Source organism: Ctenocephalides felis, unplaced genomic scaffold (genome assembly GCF_003426905.1).
Source record: "Ctenocephalides felis isolate EL2017-DRISC unplaced genomic scaffold, ASM342690v1 CF-g0.4_SCAFFOLD_01604, whole genome shotgun sequence".
Lineage (NCBI taxonomy): Eukaryota > Metazoa > Arthropoda > Insecta > Siphonaptera > Pulicidae > Ctenocephalides > Ctenocephalides felis.
This window is the reverse complement of record NW_020537758.1, coordinates 55,135,932-55,158,364: the sequence shown is the minus strand read 5'-3', so window position 1 is coordinate 55,158,364 and position 22,433 is coordinate 55,135,932. Positions and strand designations below refer to the sequence as shown.

At 27.7% G+C, this 22,433-nt stretch overlaps 2 long non-coding RNA genes and 1 pseudogene across 2 annotated transcripts; 1 reads left to right on the top strand and 2 right to left on the bottom strand.

The window, feature by feature from the left end:
- Positions 1 to 18: 18 nt before the first annotated feature.
- Positions 19 to 661, bottom strand: LOC113373075. Its single transcript, XR_003366847.1, has 5 exons — positions 558 to 661; positions 429 to 497; positions 274 to 364; positions 125 to 211; positions 19 to 58 (listed from the first exon to the last, which is right to left on the bottom strand). It is a non-coding gene; the product is annotated as an uncharacterized LOC113373075 (long non-coding RNA).
- Positions 662 to 1,078: 417 nt separating this feature from the next.
- On the bottom strand, positions 1,079 to 12,635 carry LOC113373070 (annotated as a pseudogene).
- A 173-nt stretch (positions 12,636 to 12,808) lies between these two features.
- Positions 12,809 to 14,695, top strand: LOC113373073. The gene is made up of 6 exons (XR_003366845.1): positions 12,809 to 12,885; positions 13,422 to 13,506; positions 13,780 to 13,896; positions 13,979 to 14,093; positions 14,177 to 14,299; positions 14,570 to 14,695. It is a non-coding gene; the product is annotated as an uncharacterized LOC113373073 (long non-coding RNA).
- Positions 14,696 to 22,433: the final 7,738 nt, after the last annotated feature.

Genomic DNA, 22,433 nt, shown 5'->3' with positions numbered 1-22,433 from the left:
TATTGCCTGCCTGATACTCGATGAGGGCTGGTGGTTAAGTGGTGCAGGAGAATTGAATCTGAAATAAAAAAAAAACATAAGATTAGAATGCATCTCTTAAAATGTTTGAATAAAGGATACAGACTGCCTGATAGATACTCGATAAGTGCTTACTGCTTGGTGGATTGAAGGCGATGAGGGCTGGTGGTTTAGTAGTGCAGGAGAATTGAATCTGAAATAAAAAAACAAAAGATTAGAATGCATCTCTTAGAATGTTTGGTGAAGGATACATACTGCCTGCCTGATATATACTCGATAAGTGCTTACTGCTTCATGGATTGAAAGCGATGAGGGCTGGTGGTTCAGTAGTGCAGGAGAATTGAATCTGAAATAAAAAAAAACAAAAGATTAGAATGCATCTCTTAAAATGTTTGGTGAAGGATACATACTGCCTGCCTAATAGATGAATCTGGATTGAAGGCAATGAGGGCTGGTCGTTCAGTGGTGGAGAATTGAATCTGGAATAAAAAAACATAAGATTAGAATACATCTTTTAATGATTGATAAAGAATACATACTGCTGAAGTAGCTGAAGTAGAAATTAAATATATAAATCCCAGATTCGAACTATTCCATGGTGAGCACTAAGCTCACACTTCGTCCATTGATTTCCAAGAACACACTAGAAGTGATGAAAAAACGTTAATGCATCAATGTAACAACTTATGCGTATCAGAATAACAAATTGGCGCAATGCTATCTGGATTGCAAACGGCAGCAGTTGTTTATAATTGACAATAATTTAATAATTATATAATTAAATCGAATGGTTCAGATTATTACATGGTTGTTTAATAGTGGATTATTGTGTTAGTGTGTCAGTCTAAACTAAAACTACGAATGCTACCTACATAAACTGCTACTACCCCAAACTACTATATTATCATGCAAGTAATTATCTGAACCACGGGATTACATAATGAATAATTTGTTAACAAGGTAGAGTTGAAACGATATTGAATACTATATCGCAGGAGTTTATATCTGTAAAATAGATACAATTGCGTTAAACTACGTATGCCGTTCACAATCTACTGTCGCCGTTACAAATTGTTAAAAGAAATTGCGCAAAATTAAAATTCAATGCAAGCAAACGCGAATGAATGAATGAGAACCCGACAATGATCTATTTAATTTTGCTCGCGATTTCATAACACACTTATTATTATTGGGTACTTCCCTGGGTCCTTTTCCTTGGTCCTGAAGGTCCTCTTGCGTTGCTGTCTATCACATAAATGAGAGAGTTGACAACCGCGTGGACTTAGTTTACCATCAAGTCGCCGGCGGAGCCACTTGACACGGCAAAAATGACATAGTGCGCAAAAAAAAATTCGAATTGGTCCGATTAGATACTTATCAATATAAATAATAGTAATTATATTATTTTTTAATTAAAATTAAAAATAAATATAAATGAACATAGATAAATAAATAAACAAAATTTATATAAAAAATCGATAAACGAGCAAAATTGAAAAGAAACTAAAGCATAAATAAGCTTAAATGAATAAATAATTGATATGGAAAGTATATAAATAAACAAAATAATTAAAACAATAGATAAATGTATAAATCAATTATTTTAGAAACAGGCTAGTGATTCATGGCGTCGTGCTTGAAGGCAAATTGCTGGAACTTTCCATACTCTAATAAAATATTCAAGCATTATCAAATATTTTCAAATAGATTATTTTAAATACTGTCAATTTCATTTTTCTTATTTTATAGACGACCACGTTGATATATGTTTATATGAAAAATAAATATCAAACAGAGTTAGATTAAAAAACCTTATATTTCTAAGAATTAATCAACTGAATTGCAAAGTTAAAATAATTGAAGTATGTAAAAGTAAACTTTATAATTTCAATTAGAATTAAAATTAAAATCCTGATTATTGATACTCAACTAAACTTTTTTGGAAATTAAAGAAAGACTTGAGATTTGAAATTAAAAAACATCAAAAGCTTCGTTCTCTCGAAAACTACAATTTTTTTCATATACAAAAAATTGTATGCACGAACAAAACACATAGGCATCAATTATTGAAACTTTTGAAATGTAAAGATATGCAAAAATTTTCATTTTCGATTTTTGGACGATTACAATAACGTAGAAAAACTATGGAAAGAAATTATCAAATTTGTAAGTAAAAAAATTAAAAATAAACAATAAGTAAAACAATATCAATTATATGCATAAATAAATAAAAAATTAGCTAAATAAGAAAACTCGTGAAAAAAAAAATTGAACTATCTGTAAGGGGTATTTTGCCGCACATTACATGAACTTTGCGATATGTGTAAACAATCTAATTGAGAAATAAATTTTAGTGGTAGTACTCCAAGTGGATTTATTACACATTATTGAAAATTTTTTTCCATATTTGGTCTCATTCTATTCAAAATGGCTTGAAACTTCGAGAAAACAAAAATAGCAAATCAGATTCTTTGATAAAAACAAACTTCGCCTTCAGAAAGTTAAATATATAAAAAAACATGAAATAAAATGAAAAAAATATAAATAAATTCTTAATGAATCAAATATCAAAATAGTAAGATAAATAAATAAATAAGCAAATGATTAAATAAATTACATACCTTGAAGTCTCAAAGCGTATTCCATTTAATAAATAGGCCTTTCGAGAAAAGTCTTTGATCCCTCACAGCAGATATCCTGTCGTTTGAGTTGCCATTCCTTAATTGTGGTTCATCAGCAACCTGAACCCAAAAAAAGTATCAATACAAAGCCCATACAATAAATCTTGTACAAATATTTTGAATAATAATTTATTTTGAGATATAAATATGTGATAAATTTTACATATTTTATTTTAACTGTAAGCATTAGCAGTTAACAGTTGAAGCTTAAAGTACGTTTTTAGAAAAACTATGCATTGATCTTCTCCTTATAGTATTTTACAAGTGTATATTAAAAAGCGTAATTATTCTCTAGGTTCCTCAAGATGACAAATAATTGGACTTGTATGAAATAAAAAATACTTGTTTTGTGATCTTACCTATAGTTACAAAAGCAAAGAAGTCTGTTGCAGCAAGCAAGCTAGTAGTAAGATGACACAGTATTCTCGTCCCAGAGTCGACTTATTTCTACAAGTCGACTACTTGCTGCTTATTGTCGACAGCTTTTTTTTTATAGCAGAGCTGAAATATAAAAGGTAATACTAAGTTTAGATTACTCTTTATATGTGTATCTAAAATTAAATATGCATGTATCTTTGACTAATTATTACAGTAATTCTTTGTTATAAAAGATAAAAGTATTTGCAGTGTTCACATGACATAGCCTCCATAGATTTTGACTAGGAAACTAAATCTGGGTTCATCGTAGCAGCAGTCAACAATAATATGTAACATGATTATGATAGATAATACTTTGTCTTCAAGTAAAATATTCTTAACAGAATTTAAATTCTGTTAAACATATATGCTGAAATTTCTTTCCATCGAGGGGAGTATATAAAAATTCCGAGGCTTTTATGATTGCAACAGAAAACTCTTAATGAAATAGGTTAAAATGTATAAATAATTATTGAATACCTAAATGTATTAAGTTTTAAATACAAGACATCACACGCCTTTATTTCATAGTGGTCATGACATTCACTTATGCAAAAGTACTTTGTTTTCAAAATCATCAAATTAAAAAATTAATGCGACAACTTCATTTAAGTACAAAATGTTTCGTATAAAAAGAATTGATATTAGCAATAAAGAAGATTTTCTATTGGCATTACAGAATCTTTCTAAATTGAACTGAATTTCCTTACAAAAAACTTCAAAGAAATATTGAAATCCTTCAATTTCAAAGTAAAATCACATTATTCTCGAACCCGATTTTTTTGGGTCAAAATTTTTATCACGAGCCAGGATCGTTAAAGCAAATAAATTTTATAATTGCTAGCAATTGAGATAGAATTCCAATCGATGCGATATACGTTAATATAGAAAACACAACAAACACTGAAAAACGACCACATGTATCAAAGCAATATTATCAATGGTTCTTGGCTGCATTCTTAAACTGCATGAAAACACTTGATATTCATCTATGATCGCATAGGATTTAGCGCGCTTGTCAATGTGTTACAAACCAAACTAACCTCAAAATGAAATCAAAATCTGTCAATATGTAGTGAAGAGTATTCGGAGCACCCTTGGAAAAGATCAAGTAAACTTCCTACATAAGCTTCGAATCCACAAATAATTGTCAAACCCGTCACGTAAAATCACTAATTCAAAAATATACTCGGCCAGACACAGCCTTCGTATAAGATATTTGACGCGCCATTTTTCTTCACAATGTGATACAAACCAAACTAACCTCAAAATCTGTCAATATGTAGTGAAGAGTATTCGGAGCACCCATGGGAAAGAAGTAAAAACACCTGTATGAGCTTCGAATCCACAAATAATTCTCAATTCACGTAAAATCACTAATGCGAAAATACACTCGGCCATACAACAACAGTCTTTCACTTGCACGACATGGTACAATAGCAAAAATAATACTACTAACATGTGGCAAATGCACTTACTTGTTACTTGAGTGTCTACTGGCTTCCTATTACTGGAGTATCCACCGGCTTTCCAAGATCTTCTTCCCGCGATGGTTGAGATTAAAAAGAATTGTGCAATGACGCCCGGCAACCAAGAAACCTTGCGTTTGCCATTGTTCGGTAAAGTGTCATTAGGTCCCTGTCACGTGTCATCAGGGTAGACAACAAAATAGACAAGGTATATCGAGACAATATGTCCAACTTGTCTCAAATATCGATTGTGGTCAGTTCCGGCGATGCTTTTGAATTCTACTAAGGCATTTTAACGAATTTAAACAATTAATAATTTTGTTATATAAATAGATTATTAATATTATTTTGCATCCCTATCGTCTGTTTAAAAAATAGGGTTAATATAGAAAACTTGATATTGCTCTGTACTATTGCTTAGTCAACATGTTTTCAAATTAGAGCATTATGTTCTCTTTAATTTTGTCGTTTTATTAATTATATATTAGTTATGATGTTCTTTTACACAATTTTAGTGTTTATAATAAATTTTATGTTTGTTTTACACGGTTTAATGAAACACATTAAGTGTCGAAACGTTTAATAAACATTTTTTTATATTTGCCCTCTTTTTTAATTGGACAATTGGGCTGCAAAATATTTCTAATATATATTATATTGCAATTTTTTGATTGAGGCATCGAGTATCTTAACATATTGACAGAAAAATTCAAAAATAGAAAAATATCAAAAATGAAAAGTTAAATACATATTAAAACGTTAAGCAGTATAATACATATCACTATATATATATATATATAATTCTGAATTTAATGTTGACATATGTATTAACGAAGTCTAGCAATCAGGCATAACATTACAACAATAACAACACATATATTACTACACACTATCTATTTGTGATTTTTTAAGATAGTATTTTGTGAAATATTGTTTAATCACAAGTTTAATGTTTATATTACGTTAGTGCATGCATTACCATATCCGAATACTATGTGTTATTTGAATATTCTAATTTAACGCAAATAGTAAGTATTTTGTAATCTTTATATATATATTTTTTCTTTTCATTCCTAGTCAATTGTTTTAGTTTCCACTGAATGAAGGCTAGGATTATAGCCAAAACGTATGGATGTAAAATAAATTTTTGGTAGATATTACTAGACTTTGTTACTGTACATATATATCTTGACGTAAAAATTTCAAAATCTATTTGTGTAAAATAAATCATACTTTCAAGTACAAATGTAAAATAATCAATAAAAAGTATGTAATTTTAAACACAGACATCAATTTTTTTAAAACAGGTTCAAAGATATTTTTTTATTATTTTACATGAATTTGATCATTAAAATTATTTTTCAGGTATTTGATGTTTGCATTTATTTACATGGAATATACAAATAAATCTATTTGATATCTTTATACGCTTTTACTTCAACAGTTAGAAATCTAATTTTCAATACACTTAATACGTTATATATAAATATATATATGTATATATGATATATAAATAGATACATGTATATATGATATATAAATACATATCAATTGTTATAACATCAATTGCATCGATTTATATATATTTATATATTTATATCTTTCAGTATAAAACCAATGCCATTTAATTAAAATTTAATTAATGAAAAAAAATCTTAGCGATAACAGTTAGCGCTAAATCAAATCAAAGGCATTTTCAAAATTCTGTATGCTTTTAAAAAATCTAATGTTTTATTTTGTGTCATCAAAAACTTTATCATAGACTATTCACATGAAATATTCTATCAAATAAGATAATGATTGACTTTAAAATATAAACCATTATATAACATTAATATATTACTATTACTCAGTATTGATTAATTGTAATTATATTATTATTTCACCTCTGGAATAATTAATTTGAGACACAAGCTGACCTCTTATTTCGTTTTGTATGAAGCCAAGCCAAAGTAGTAGCCCGTGAGTATCCAAACTTCGTACAGCAGCTGTTTTGAAAACTTGCGGAGAACTGAAAACTAAGATATTTGAAACTACAAAATCTTAAATTTGTTGGTACATTCAGCAATTGCATTTCTATTTTATTATACCTAGGTGAATTTCCACTGTTACATATATTAGTTAGTGTACTTAAGTACGTTTTTTTCATGAAGGTTTACAAAGACTATCATAAATACTCAAAGAAACAAAAATAAATCCTACTGGACGATAAATAAATCCTAGATAAGTTGCCTCTCCTGAAAATTTGAATAATTTTTATTTATGTAAAGTCTGATCTTTAAACTCAAATTATATATATATATATAATAAAATGTATTACACATATGTATATACATATATGTATACATACATATATATGTATATACACATATAAATATATGTATACATATTTTTAAAAACGATAAAAATTTCAAATATGGTACAAAAATTCATCAAAATCTTATAAATTTTTAAAGATTTAGAAAATAATGAAAAACTCTTTATATAAAATATTCATGTTCAACTTTTATAAATTTGTAGAAATGTAATGAAAAAAAACGTGTTGTAAAATATTCATATACATACGTATTTCTTAACTCAACTTAAGCATTTTGGAAAATTTCACAAGTTCCAAAATTTTTAAATAAAATATTTATCTAATAAAATTATGGACTATCATTAAAAACCTGAGATTGAAATTTTTGAATCATTATTTATAATGATCATGGACAATAGACATTAAATTTTAAGATATATAAAATAATATAAAGTATGTTAGATTATATAACAATAGCATTTCAATTTAATGAAATACATTTTATTTGAGTCGACATGAATGTCAGAAATCTATTGCACGTATTAAAGACGTAACCAAAGAATGATTTATACATGTTTAATGATTCCCAACCCTACACAATTCTTAACACCCTCCAAGATGTCATCGAATTGAGCTGAAAATTTAAAACCAGAATGATAAAAACTTGTTTTACCTTAATATGAACCTGGAATATCATGTTGTATCAATTTGCATATTTAGTCATCTCTCACAATTCAAACTTGTGGAAGTTCAAACGATGTACAAGAAACAATGCTGTTTTTAAATGCTGTTTTTAATGATATATATTATTTCAGTCTCATGTTCATAGCGAGCAAACTCCATCTGAGCCTCAAGCTTCTCCTCCTCCATTAGCATCTCGCGTTTGAGTGCCTCATTCTTTTGTTTGTACAATTCGTGCAGTTGCTTCCAGCGTGTGCCGTACTCGTGTTCAAATGAACCAATGTCAGCAAATCTGGGACCGGCCTGACGAGCTTTGAAGAATTCTGGATTTTTCTTCAACATGTTCTTTTCCTGGACGCCATCGATGTCGTCGACAAAGTCGAAGGGCTCGACGATCACCGGACGAAGAGAACTGAAAAATAAAAATTAGGTTAAAATAAAATAATAAACATGATACTTGCTTGATCAAATAAAATGGTGTGAAATAAATTCAGTGTTTTGAAAAGTAAAATCAGTGTGGTTCAGAAACACGGACCAAAACAATATCATCATGGAATATTTCCAATTAAGTATTGGAAGTAATCATTTTTTTTAAAAGGATATTACTAATTACTACTTACGAAGTTAAGAAGAAGTATCTATCCTAGCAATGCCTAATTGCTGCCATAGCACCATTTTTCCTTTGATATTCAACAATGCCTTCACCAGTGGATTTGCCCCTTTCATCAATGGTGATGATGCAACGTTCAATCTAAAATTTTACACAATTTTGAGTTTTTGCCAATACAACACACAATATTGTGTTAAGTATATTGTTTCTTTTATCAGATACAATAAATTGCAGCCAAATAATATTTTCATTATATTCAAACGGTAATTAATTTCATCATAAGTGCATGTAATATAAATTAATATATAAATATATTTTTGGAATGTTTAATTGCAGTCAATTAGTCTAAATAATAATAACAATTATAAATATATAATAACTATGTATGTTTTGACATTGCATATGTGTCATCATTCAACAAATTAAAAGTAAAATTAAAAAAAAAAGATTTAATAAAATACGTGGTAAAAATATTTATTTATTCGTCTACATTAATGTGGTCCCCTTCAAAGTAGTCCCCCCCAGATATAATACACTTATGCCAGCGTTTTTTCCAATTTTCGAAGCACCCTTGATATTCACTTTTTGATATGTCCTTGAGCACTCTCAGCGATTCGGCCTTTATTTCTTCAATCGAGGAAAACCGCCGTCCTTTCATGGGTCTCTTCAACTTTGGGAATAGAAAAAGTCACACGGAGCCATATCTGGTGAATTTTTGCACTTTGCAACACTTTATTTCATTTTTTACGCAAAATTTAATACAAATTCTTTGACTTTTCAATTCTTCCATTGTAAAAATCGCCGAGCTCAGAAAAACACGTCGAACCTTAGCGACTACCACAGACAAAGTAAACAGTGAATATAGCTGAAAATTTCATCATACTTTAGGGGCATGTATACCAACACAATAAAAAAAAAATTTTGACAATCAGACACTCCAGACCCGCGAAATTTAATTATTAGTAATTCCGGGTACTTAGACCACGTATATTGATACTAGAAGAAAAATCAACTTATATTGCTTTATAAAAATAATATATATATATATATATATATATATATATATACAGTAGAATCCGCTTAGTATGACATTCAAGGGACGGCGAAAAATCGTCATATTAAGCGGTCGTCATACTAAGCGTACTGAAAAAAAAAAAAACAATTTTTGGCAAATATGTTATTAATTTCAGTAATTTAATACAAAAATTAAGGTAAAAAATGACACATACTAACAAATTGACAAATTTAATTAAAAATATGACATTACAATGCATTTTTTAATGTAAAAAATCTGTAATTTTCGTTTGAATTTTAATTACTGGGTAAAAATATTAAAAAATATAGAACTTTACTAATTCAGTAAATTATAGCAGATGTTATCGCTTCCAAATTTCGAACACCAAGAATGAGCCTACTTATTTTTTGCACGAGGTCGTCCATGCCGGAAGTTGCCAAAGTTTCCATAGCGCGAATCTCGTGCAACATAGAGACCTGAAGGTATGTAGCGACCTGACACACAAGGGTAGTTCACAGTGGTGCCATACCATAACAATGTGCAATGAAAAACATGAACTCTATGTTATCGGAGGTGTAAAATCATGTCGGTCATTATACTTGGACCAAATTTTTTTTCAAAAATGGGTCATTATAAGCGAAATGTCAATGTAAGCGAGGTCAACATATCCGACTAGACAGCTGTTTTTTTAAGAAATTTTTATATGGAAACCAAACTGCCTTTAAAATTACGTCATAATAAACGGTTGTCAATATATACGGCGTCATACTAATCGGATTCTACTGTATATATATAATGAATAAATGTAGTCAAATCCAATAAAAATCTATAATTTCAAAAAATAAGATCAAAAGTTTCAAATCAGAAATTTAATAAAATTTCAAATTATTAACATTGAAGTATTACACCTTTTCTTAAATTTTAGTTTTTTTGGATTTGACTACATAAATATATTATATAAACTTAAAATATTATATACTAGATAGAAAAATAGATAAAACAGAACTTGCAATAAATTTTGAAATTGATAATGTGATCAATTTTAAAAATCGATAACAATACAAAGATACGTAGTAGAAACTAAAAAAAATATGTAGATAAAGTAATTTACAATGAAAAATTTCTAATAAATTTTTAAACAGTATAATATAATTATATTAATTATATCAATTTAATTAAATTGAGTTATAAATTTTAAAAATCATAGTAAATTATGCAATCAAATCCAACGAGACTTTAATTTTTGAAAAAAGTAAGGTTAGAAAATTGTAAAAATTTCTTGAAATGATTTTAAATAATATAAGGGATATAAAATACATAAATATATATATATATATATATATGTGTGTGTGTGTGTGTATGTATATAAATGATAATGTTATGCAATAAAATTTAAAATTTGAAGAAAATAGAACAAAAGTTTCAAATGAGAAATTAAAAAAAAATATAGACAAAGATAAATTTTGAGAAAATTTTAGAAACAATCAGAAATTGTGAAAAAAATTTTGAAATGATTCTAAATATTATAAGGAATATAAAATAAATTTATATTTGTAATGAATGAATGTAGTCAAATCTAAAATTTGCAAAAAATTAAAAGAAAAATCAGAAATTGGAAAATTAATAAAAAAGAAGTTATAAAATTAATTAAAAAAAAAATTATATAGAATAAAGTCATATAGTCTAATAAATTTATAAATGATAATAAATTTATCAAATATAATTGAAGTTACGTAGTCAAATTTAAAAATTGAAATTTGAAACAAATTTAAAAAAAACATTATTTATAATAGGGCATACTGCTAAGATCATTTGTGCTAATCCATTAATAATAAATATAAATTAAATGTTATTTATAAAAAAAAATATTAAGAAATTGTAATCTTTGAAAGTTCGCTGAGCCTGTTAAAAACATTGAATGATGACCCATAAATGTCTAAACTGTAAACTGTAATAAATTGTTTTTTTATTTAGACTATTTGTCTGCAAATAAACATGTTAACAAGAAGAATAAAAAATCTGAGACATTTTTTATTACTCACCGGTCCAAAAATCTCAAACGCCTTATACAACAGCTCATTCGAAACCCACGGTGTGAGATTCTTAATCTTGATGGCAGTGCTGTTGGGTGCAAATCGAATCCTCAGAGGCCTTCCTTTACGAATGCTGCCATCCAATTCACGCTTTGCCTTCTCAGCATTGACTCTGTAGTCCATGCGGATGAATCCAAATGAATGAATTCTCCTTGTTGATGAAATGTTCGCTGGTTTCTCCATAGGGTTTGAACATTTCGATAATTTCTTCCTCTGTAACGTCGTTGGTCAGATTGCCAACATAGAGCCTGCCACGGCCTGTGAATTTAACCTCTGCCATGTCTAGGGGAGGGAGATCCAGCACTGGTCCGGCGAGGGTTTGCAGCTTCTGCTGGAGCATGTGTTCCTGGGGGTAAAGGACATATGGATTAGATCACACTTAAATTCATATTTCTTTAGTTAGGAATAAAATAAAACTACTAATTTACAATCAAAAAGTGGAAGACATTTTGAATTTAATATGATTGACTATTTCATACAATGAAAATTTTTTCATACTATGAACCATTAATTAAGTATTATATAATAAATTTTTTTATTAAATCTTTTCTTTGAATTCATATGCCTAACTTTGTTCTTTCTAATTTTATAAAGCTCAAACAAATTTTAATATTAAAAAGTAAATTTCAAAATGATAATTCATATTAAGTATAAAAAATGAACTCCTAAAATGATTGTATTAATTAATCATTGAGATGTTTCGTAATGTTTATTTAAAAGTTGCATACGAGGTCATGTAATTGAAATTACATGAAGATAAATTATCTGTATATAGAAATGAACTTTATATAAGAAATATAAAATATTTCTCACATTTCAATAAGAGAATCTATTAAAATAAGCTCAAAATAAAATACATTTTAAGACAATGAACTGGAGTAATAAAAATTAATTCACTTCCTCCATAATAATCCTTTTGAAATATATAAATATCTAGCCATTAATTTAAGTAATTGATATTTTATATTTGGAAAGTTTAATTATATAAATTTTAACTGATTATATAATTTTATTTCGTAAAGCTAAGTTCTGTACTTAAACAAATAAATATCCTCATTAAAGTGGAAAATAATGTAAAAGGCCTAATTGATTGCATACCACCACCATTTTAAATGTAGCAGTATTTGGCTTACATAATTATACATTTTTGTGATCAAGCAAATTTGTGCATACAAAATAGTTCACGTTTACCAGTGTTCTTCAATTCATATTAAACCACAAAACAAAGATTGAATAACATTGAATAAGTGTTGTGGCGACGGTTGTTCTGATCTTGACATGACCAAAGTTTCGAAAAAATCTACCATAACATAACAAAAATCCAATATTGCAACAAATTTCTGACTAAATGAAAAATTATTACTAAACATCAAAATAAGAAATTGAGGTTAAGTTTCGACAGTTGCGACAAATGTTTTGACATATATGAATGCTCTGCTGTTGGTATGCCTGCTCAGAAGAATTTCTGATTTTTTGAATGTTGGTACCGTGATTTTTTCGTTTCAGCACTTTATTAATCCGGTGTTTAGAGCCGTGTCACATCGAGCCACTGTCACTTGGATGGCGTTTGAGGAAATGTTGGATTGTTTGCAGTGATTATTAAATGTAAGTATTTATATTTTTATTAGTACTTATTAATTAATAGACTCGTATAAAATAAAGTTTTGTTCTAAAGTAAATAAACTTTCTAAATCTAATAATTAATAAATAATTCATATAACTTAATTTGATTGTAATCATTAATTAATTAAGACTTTTCGAATTAACTTGACAATATTGTATAAAATAAAGTTATTGTATAAAATATTTGACTTGTATAATAGTAAACTTTAGTTTGAAAGTGAATAAACCTTGTTTGTAATAAATAATTTAACTTAATTAATAAATGATTACAATGAAATGAAGACTTTTGGAATTAATTTAATAATTTTTTTACTTAAAAAATATTTAGCAAATATATTGTTTAAAATAAAGTTTTGTTTTAAAGTTAATAAACATTGTTCTGAATAAATAATTGAACTTAATGAATGATTTCAATAAAATGAATAGCTTTCGAATTAACTTTACAAATTTGTTATTTGATTGTAGTTAGTCTAAAAATATTTGATTGTATTTAACTAATAAATTGTTTTTATTTTCAGTAGCTGCATGCATTGGTCATACTTTGATGGCATTGAAGAATTGTGCAAACAAAGAGGGGAAAGTGGCTGCGAGCATCTACGCAAAGTAAGTGTTTTATTAATATTGTAAAGTATTAAAAAGTCCATGTTGATTAATTAACTTGATTAATTATCAAAGACTTTGTGATGAGATACACTTTGTATTTCGATGCAAAGTGTTTGTTAATTAATGAACAAAGACTTTGTGATGAAATACACTTTGTATTTCGATGCAAAGTCGATGTTAATTAATTAACAAAGACTTTGTGATGAAATATACTTTGCATTTCAATGAAAAATCTTTGTCAATGAATTAACTTGTTTTGTTTGTTTGTTTCAGATAAAATGCCTTGTACTGAAAACAAGTCTTGTACGAAGAACCGAGCTTGCTGCAAAAAAAATGATGACGAGTGAAGAAACTGAAAAAAAACTTAGGAGACTTGGGAGACGGCTCAATGTAAGTTGATAAAACTTTGTCATAAATAAAATTATTTATTTATATAATATATGTTTGCTTATAATTTTTAATTTATTTTCAGACTTGGCTGCTTTGAATGCTGATTGATGCAGGTGTTGTACAAAATGAAGAACTTTCACTGGACTTGGTTGCTGACGATGCCTTTCCATAAGACGATGAATTCTGGCCCACACTTGGTAAGTTGCTAAAAATAAGTCGATTATATTTGTTTATTTATGTGTTGAATATTTGACTTATATTTTTGTTTGTTTATTTATAGACTTTGTTTGATGACTTGGATGCTGATGATGCTTTTCCACAAATGATGAAGACTTTCTGGACTTGGATGATGCCTTTGGTGATGACTACTCGGTGTACTTGCTTTAATCGACCTGATTAAAATGTAAGTTTTTAAAAATAAAAAATAATAAAATTAAAGTCTTATTTCTAAAAACTTGAAATACCAAGTGTATTTCATCACAAAGTCAAAGTCAATCAATCATGTAGATTAATTAACCGACTTTGTGTTGAAATATACACTTGGTATTTCAATGCAAAGTCTATGTTAATTAATTAACAAAGACCTTGATGAAATACGCTTTGTATTTCAAGTTTTTAGAAATAAGACTTTAATTTAATTGTTTCTGATACTTATGTTTGTTTTTTCTTCCAGACTTGGACACTTTGGATGGTCTCCCAGACTTTGATGCCGATGATGTCTTCTACAAAATGATCCAGACTTGCCAATTCAGGCTTCGCTAACTGATTGCTGCGTTTTTTCCAACCGACCTGATTAAATGTAAGTGTTTAAAATTGAGACTTGAATTTTATTTCTCATGCAAATGATTTTGATACTTATGTTTTTGTTTTTCTTTACAGATTGATGGATTGAAGACTTGGATACTTGCATCGTCTTCCAGACTTTGCTGTCGATGATGTTCTTCCACAAATGCAAGATTTTCAAGACTTGGCAAATCAAGCTTTGCTGACTATTTGGTGCGTTCGAAATTGTAAGTTCTTAAATTTAAGACTTAGAATTTCGAACGCAGCAAATAGTCAGCAAAGCAGGATTTGATAAGTCTGTATTGCATTTGTGGAAGAAGAACATTATCGACAGCAAAATTTCAAAGTGTGGCAAATGAAGACTTAGCAGACTGCACTCGCTTCAATTGACCTGATCGATCATTGTAAGTTTTTAAAACGAAGACTTTAATTTTATTGCAAAATTGATTTTAATACTTAGGTTTATGTTTACAGATGTTCCTGCAGACTTTGATGCCGATGATGTCTCCGACAAATGATCCAGACTTACCAAATGAATCTAGGCTGACTAGTTCGTGGCTTTTGCTGCAATCAACCTGATAAAAAATAAAACTTTCATGTTTATTTGTTAGTTTGTTTATGTGTTTGTTCACAGATCGATCGATTGATTGATGATGGAGCAGCACAGCCAGTTATTGCTGCAGACTTTACTAAGGTTTGAAAAAAACTTCTATAAATCAAGTGTGTAATGAATAAATTAATTAATTTGTCATTGTTTTAATTAATAAATTAATTAGTTATTTTTATTAATATAATAATATATTATATTATGAGAGAGAGAGAGAGAGAGAGAGAGAGACCACTGATGACATCAAATTGTATGTCGAAACGTTTGGAATTAAAGATTCATTTAGAAATCTTTGCCTTTTCTTTGTTTGATGTATCGCCCTCTAAAACTCACTCATATATTTCAACATCTAAATTAACTACTATATATGTATACACATATACATATGCACATATATATATACATATATATTACTATATATACACATATACATATGCATATATTACATAATAAGATTTTTCAGCCACAAGTCAAAAAAAGAAAAACAAAACGTAAATATAAAATCTTTAATACGTTTCGATCTGTTGTCCTAGCTCATTCAGCTAAAATACAAAAAAAGCAATAAAATCAAACAGATTTAAAATTATACGTCCCAAAAAAACAAAATATGTGTATATATAGAATTTTAAAAAATTAAAAAAAGTTATCAAAATATTTCAAATTCTGAAAAAGAAGAAGAAAAGATAATATCAAGTAGTGAAAAAATTATTTTAATAATAAAAGAAAACACAGACTTACATAAATTAATTAAATTTGGATAACTGTCTAAAAGCAAACAAGAAGAATTTCTCTTATTTACACATTGTGAATTTAAAAAAAATCTAACTGATTCAGGAAACCTTCTTAGCTCAACATTTTGTTCAATATATAAAATAATGAGTTGCTTTAAATCAAAAGTGTATTTATAAAATTTTGGTTATGCTCAGATAACGCAGTTTTATATTGATTTTTATTTTTTAATTACAATTACGTTATGTTGAAGCATTCTCTTAGATATACACGTACATATATTGTTCATTACCATTCACTTCCTAAACTGATTCAACAATTCTATTATGTGGTGTTTTTGATTTTAAAAAAGTATACAAAAAATTTCAAGTATTTTCAAATTTGAAAACTAAAAGAAAACCTTCTTCGGAAAATATCTTTTTTAAAAAATAAGTAAAAATGCCTGAAAATGGTAAAGGAATAATAGTATCAACAAGTAACGAAACATTATTCATATTAGTTTTATTATTATTGCAATATTAAAAAAATACGTTTTTTTATAATATGAATAACTAATTTTAACGGGTATGAATTGTCCACAAAAATTTCGCGGATTAAATCTATATTTTTATTCCAAAACATTAAATTACTCGAAACAATAGCTCAATTCATGAAATAGAAATTTTGATCGGACGGGAATGAAAGGAAAAATAATTGATGTAACGACCGGACCAAGTTGGCTAAACTTTGAATAAATTTTGTTGTTGTTAAATCTAATAATTTTAATATCTAAAAAGCTAATAGAATTGTCAACCTCTTGTTCACAAGTGAACTGCAAATGTTAACTGAAAGAATTAGAACAATTCAAAGTTTGATTGATACAGTTATTATCTAAACATAAAACAATGCCATCAACATATCTATAATATATGAAAGGTTAAACAGGAACTATAGGTCAAACAGAATTTTCTACAAGTTGTTATGTCAAATCGGCCAAAGGGGGACTAATACTAGAGCCCATTGGCAAACCAAAAATCGGTGAATAAAATTTATTTTCAAAACAGAAAAAAGTATTGCTAAAAATTAATTTTGAAATGTATTTGAACCAAAATAAGTTTATACAGGTGTAGGGTTGGATATCATTCCAACGAACTGAGATAGCATCTAACGCTAAGTCCCAAGGAACATTAGTAAAAAGCGATATTAGATCAAAACTGACAAGAAAAAAAAATCAGGGAGAATTTGTAAATTATTTAGACGTTTGACTGAATTTAAAAAAATTCAAACATTAAATTCCGACAAAATGGTGGCCTTAGAAAGAATGGTAATAACGTGCTTGGTAAGTTAAATTCTGTTTTTATTTTATCGACTTGTGGCTGAAAAACCTTATCACATTATATATATATATATATATATATATATATATATATATATATACATTATATATATATATACATATAAACATATATACATATATATAAACATATATACATATATATAAACATATATACATATATATATACATATATACATTAGGGCGGTCCTTAAAATGGTTATTTTCGAATTTCCTTGCCCCATGGGCTCAAATGGTTCCAAATAGATAAAAAAACAATTTTCTGAAAGTTTTAGCTCTTAATATTAACGTTTAGATAGAGCGCAATTCAAAGTTTTGTATGGAAATAGTATGGAAAATTTTCAAAAATTTTAAAAATGTTTTTTAGATGTAATTTAGCGAACAAATAAATGAATAAAACTTATTCATTTGTCGTTAAGTTATACCTAAAACATTTTTTTTAAATTTTCAAATTTGTTTCCATGCTCTTTCCATACGAAGTTTGATTGAATTGCGCTCTATCTAAACGTTAATATTAAGAGCTAAAACTTTCAGAGAATTGTTTTTTATCAATTTGGAACCATTTGAGCCCCTGGGAGCAAGGAAATTCGAAAATGACCATTTTAAGGACCACCCTAATATATATATATATATATATATATATATATATATACATACACATATATATACATATATATACATATATACATATATATATATATACATATATACATATATGCACATGATTTTCGTATACTAGGGATCAAAATAAGACACTTTGCCAAAGAAACCATATCTCTAAAATGAATTTTGATGTCTCTTGCATTCACCCAAAGATTGGATCAGATTTTAAAAAATCTGTTTTGGATCATTTTTAGCGTCTCAATAATGACGAAATGTATGACCAACCCCCCGTAACTTTGGGAGGCCAATCTACCCATGCCCATGGTTCACCCCCTGGAATCTCCCTTTAGAAGTCCCCCCAATACAAAAGTTGTATCATTCTGGGTACTCCAACATGACAAAAATCTGCAATTTATTTTTATTGCAAAATTTATTTCATCATAAGATATGTAAATAAAACTATGTAAAACTCATAAACTCATTATTTGGATTTTTTTTAGTTTCAAGTCTAGAAAATTTTGCACGGCTCAATAATGTCGTCGCCGTTGCAGCCTCTAGCTAGCATAGAAGCTAGAAATGCTTTGGAAAATTGAAACAAAAAACAATTTTAATAACTTTTTTGTAAAAATCTTTTTTGTGTGTGTTTTAATTAATATCTAAAAAAAATTGAATAAAAAAAACATTTTTTGCTGAGTAAAATACCAAAAAACGATAATTTTTTGCAATATTTGTATGGGTGACCCTTTAAGGGGAGGTCCCAAGGGGTAAACTATAGGTATGGGTGGATATCGGTCTTCGAAAGTTAGTTGGGGTCTGTTATACATTTGGACGCGATTGGAGCATTGGAGAAATGGATTAGAACGGAATTTTTCAAAATTCAATACCTATTGTTGAGTCAATACACGAGACATCACAATTCATTTTAGAGGTATGATTTCTTCAGCAAAGTATCTTATTTTGATCCCTAGTATCCGAAAATTATATGTGGCTAAGCGATTTAAATCGACCCGCTGTAATATATACGTACATACATATACATGCATACATATATATATATATATATATATATATATATATATATTAACATACATATATATATATACATATACATACATATATACATATATACATATACATACTAATTTATTAAATAATTTTCACAAACGTTTTAGGAGTAGGTTTGTCTCATCATCAATGTGTTTTAATTTAAAATTTAAAATATAGAAACTTAAATTAGCATTTTGTCACACAAGCCGCTCGATACACTCAATCGACTTGTAATGGATAACAAAATGCTAATTTAGGTTTCCATATTTTAAATTTTAAATTATAATACCCTGATGATGAGACAAACCTAGTCTCGAAACGTTTGTGAAAATTATTATTTAATAAATTAGTGCCAAAAAGTGTTGCTTGTTCATATTTTCAAATTAATATCTATTATCCACTCCGAATACATTTGTTACACATATATATATACATACATATATACATAAATATATATATATATATATATATATATATATATATATATATATATATGTGCGTGTGTGTGTACCGCACCTACATCAAATTCATATGATAAAAAAATGTTCAATCAACTCCATGCGTAATATCATACAAAATAAACATCAAATGTTCATGCACTATATAAAAATCTATAGATCAAGTTCGTAAATTGAACTTATTTACTTTGATTAATTAATTCGACTCCGAACTAATGAGACGAAAACTATAACAAATTTGCAATATAGAAACAAACTTAAAACTAGCTGTAAGTGGAATTCTGTCTTGAGGCTATTATGGCATCGTGCCTTAAGGCAAATTGCTGGAACTTCCCGTTGAATACTGAATGTTTTCAAATAGATTATTATTTATATAAATATTGTATCATTGTCTAATATAAAATAATAAAATAAAATCTGAAATATTTTCGATATACAAAAAACTAAAAAAAAAAAAAAAAAAAAAAATTGGAACAATTTTTTTTTTCCAAAATCAATTATTTTGTTAAGACAAGCAGAAAGTTCTTTCAATCATTTAAATCGGACGCTTAGTTCTCTCAAAAACTGCCATTTTTTACATAATTAGCTCCGTATCTTCAAAATGGCTGGGCCTGCCTTTGCCAAAAACTAATAAACACTTCTCCCAATCATTACTAATTGAATGTTTTTTAGATCATTCAAATCGGATACTCCGTTCTCTCAAAAATTTGATTTCTATTTTCTGCACTCTTTGCTCCGTATCTTCGAAACGGCTGGACCTGCCTTTGCCAAAAACTAATCAGCTCTTTTCCCTATCAATAGAAATCGAATGTTTTTTGAACCATTCAAATCGGTTGATCCGTGCGCCCTAAAACGTGACTGAAAATTTGTATCCACACATACATACACACACACACACACACACACACACATCCATTTTTTCTGAGGTATGCCAAAACGTTCAGAAACCTTCAAAACGTCGAGAAATGTAAAAATTTTCAATTCCGATTTTCGGCCCATTACAATAACTTACCCTACGGGAAGTTAATAAATTATTAAACTCGCACACAAAAAAAATTCTGGAAAATTCGCGATCAAACCTTTCACGACTTATTTTCGATAACAATGACGAACATTATTTCATCTGATCAATAAATTATTCGGCAACCATAGCCTATTGTTTTTCGAGCAGACAAAATGGTAGATCTCAATCCACTATTGAAGTACACATAGTGGTTGAAAGAGATAATAGTATGTATGCTCGAAAATGTGTCCAGTATACACGACATTTCAATGGAATATAAAATAACATTAACGAAATTTTATCGGGAAGATATAGCCAAAAAAAAGAGACTAATACGAATACGCCAACTGATATCAGCAATGCACACGACCCATGCACATGATGCCTTCAAAGCCGACATTAAAACATAAAACCAAAAGTGGAAGTACGAATGCAGAGGTGGACCAACAACATTTGGATTTTTCAACGAAAGATTTTAGTTGAAGTTTTTATATAGTTTTGAGTAACAATTATGTTTTTGATGTTTGATTGATATTTCAACTAGATAAAACATTACTAATTATTAATTTCATCATTTCAGTACTTATTTCTACGTGAAACATAGGTTTCTACACTTAGAAATACTTCAACATTTCTTTTAAACAGGAGGAGTAAAAAACATTATTGAGATCGACTCTTTATTAAAAAAAAATTTACCATATGACACAGAATAAATAATCATTTACAATTATTCATAATAGACAGCAGTTCATAAACAGACGTAATGCAGTTAAACACTTGAATAATTATCAAGATAATATAGAAAACATACAAATTATAAACGCTATATTAAATGCAAAGAATGCACTGTTATAAATTACTCGTTTTTTTAAATTACAATATTTATTACAACATTTAGCAATAATGATAAATAATAAATTTAAATAAATACGAGCAAATAAGAAATAAAAATTCGCAATAATAAAATAATACTAAAAATCCAATAAAATATAACAAAATAACAATAATATTACTCGTACAAATTTATTTAAAATTAGTTAGTCCTGAACTGTTGAAAAAGTAACAACTAAAATATTATATAAATAAATAAATTCTTGTATCTAAATGAATTCTTTGAATTCGCACACTTACAGAATAGCTACAAGTCATACAAATTAATAAAATTAATTGCAAAAAATTTTAAACTAAAAGAATCTAAAAAAAAATAAGCAAACTGTTTCATTATCAAGTAATACAAAAATTAAGTGCTCATCAAATAAATCAATCAACATCTATGTAAAAATCATCAAAATAATTCTAATAAAAAATAATAACTGCAAGATTTAATAAAAAAAAATAATTAGTGGAAGATTTTCAAGTTTCAACTACAGTACTTGTTTTTTATGATACAATTATTATTATTTGAACAAGAATTCAGCTGATTTCATTGACAAACAGTGTTAGATATAATTCAAGATAAATGCAAAATTAACGGTTTATTTATAATGAATAAAAATCAAAATTCATCCAATTATCAAATACAATACAATGATTTTATATAAAAAAACATTAATCGATCTTATCACAGAAAACGACCCAACAATTTATTAATTGATTTAACAAATGTTTCCGTAAAATTTATTTCAGTGACAAATATACACACATAATAATTAAATACTATAACACATCTACCACCCAACCAACCAACTAACCTATCAACCACGTTGATTATAATCGGATATATATCCACCAAATCTATTCTGAACAAATATATCGACAATCTTCAAACAACTATCCACAAATTATTTGTACTGAACTCGAACAAAGTATAATTCACCTGAACAAAATTTACGTCAAACTAATAAGAAGCAAGTTTATCAAAAATAAACAAATTCAAGAAAACAACAACTAACAGCACCATCATTTTAAAATCCTCGAAGAATTAAGACAATGTTCAATCTTCAAATGTTCATTTATTAAACAAATCTACAGATC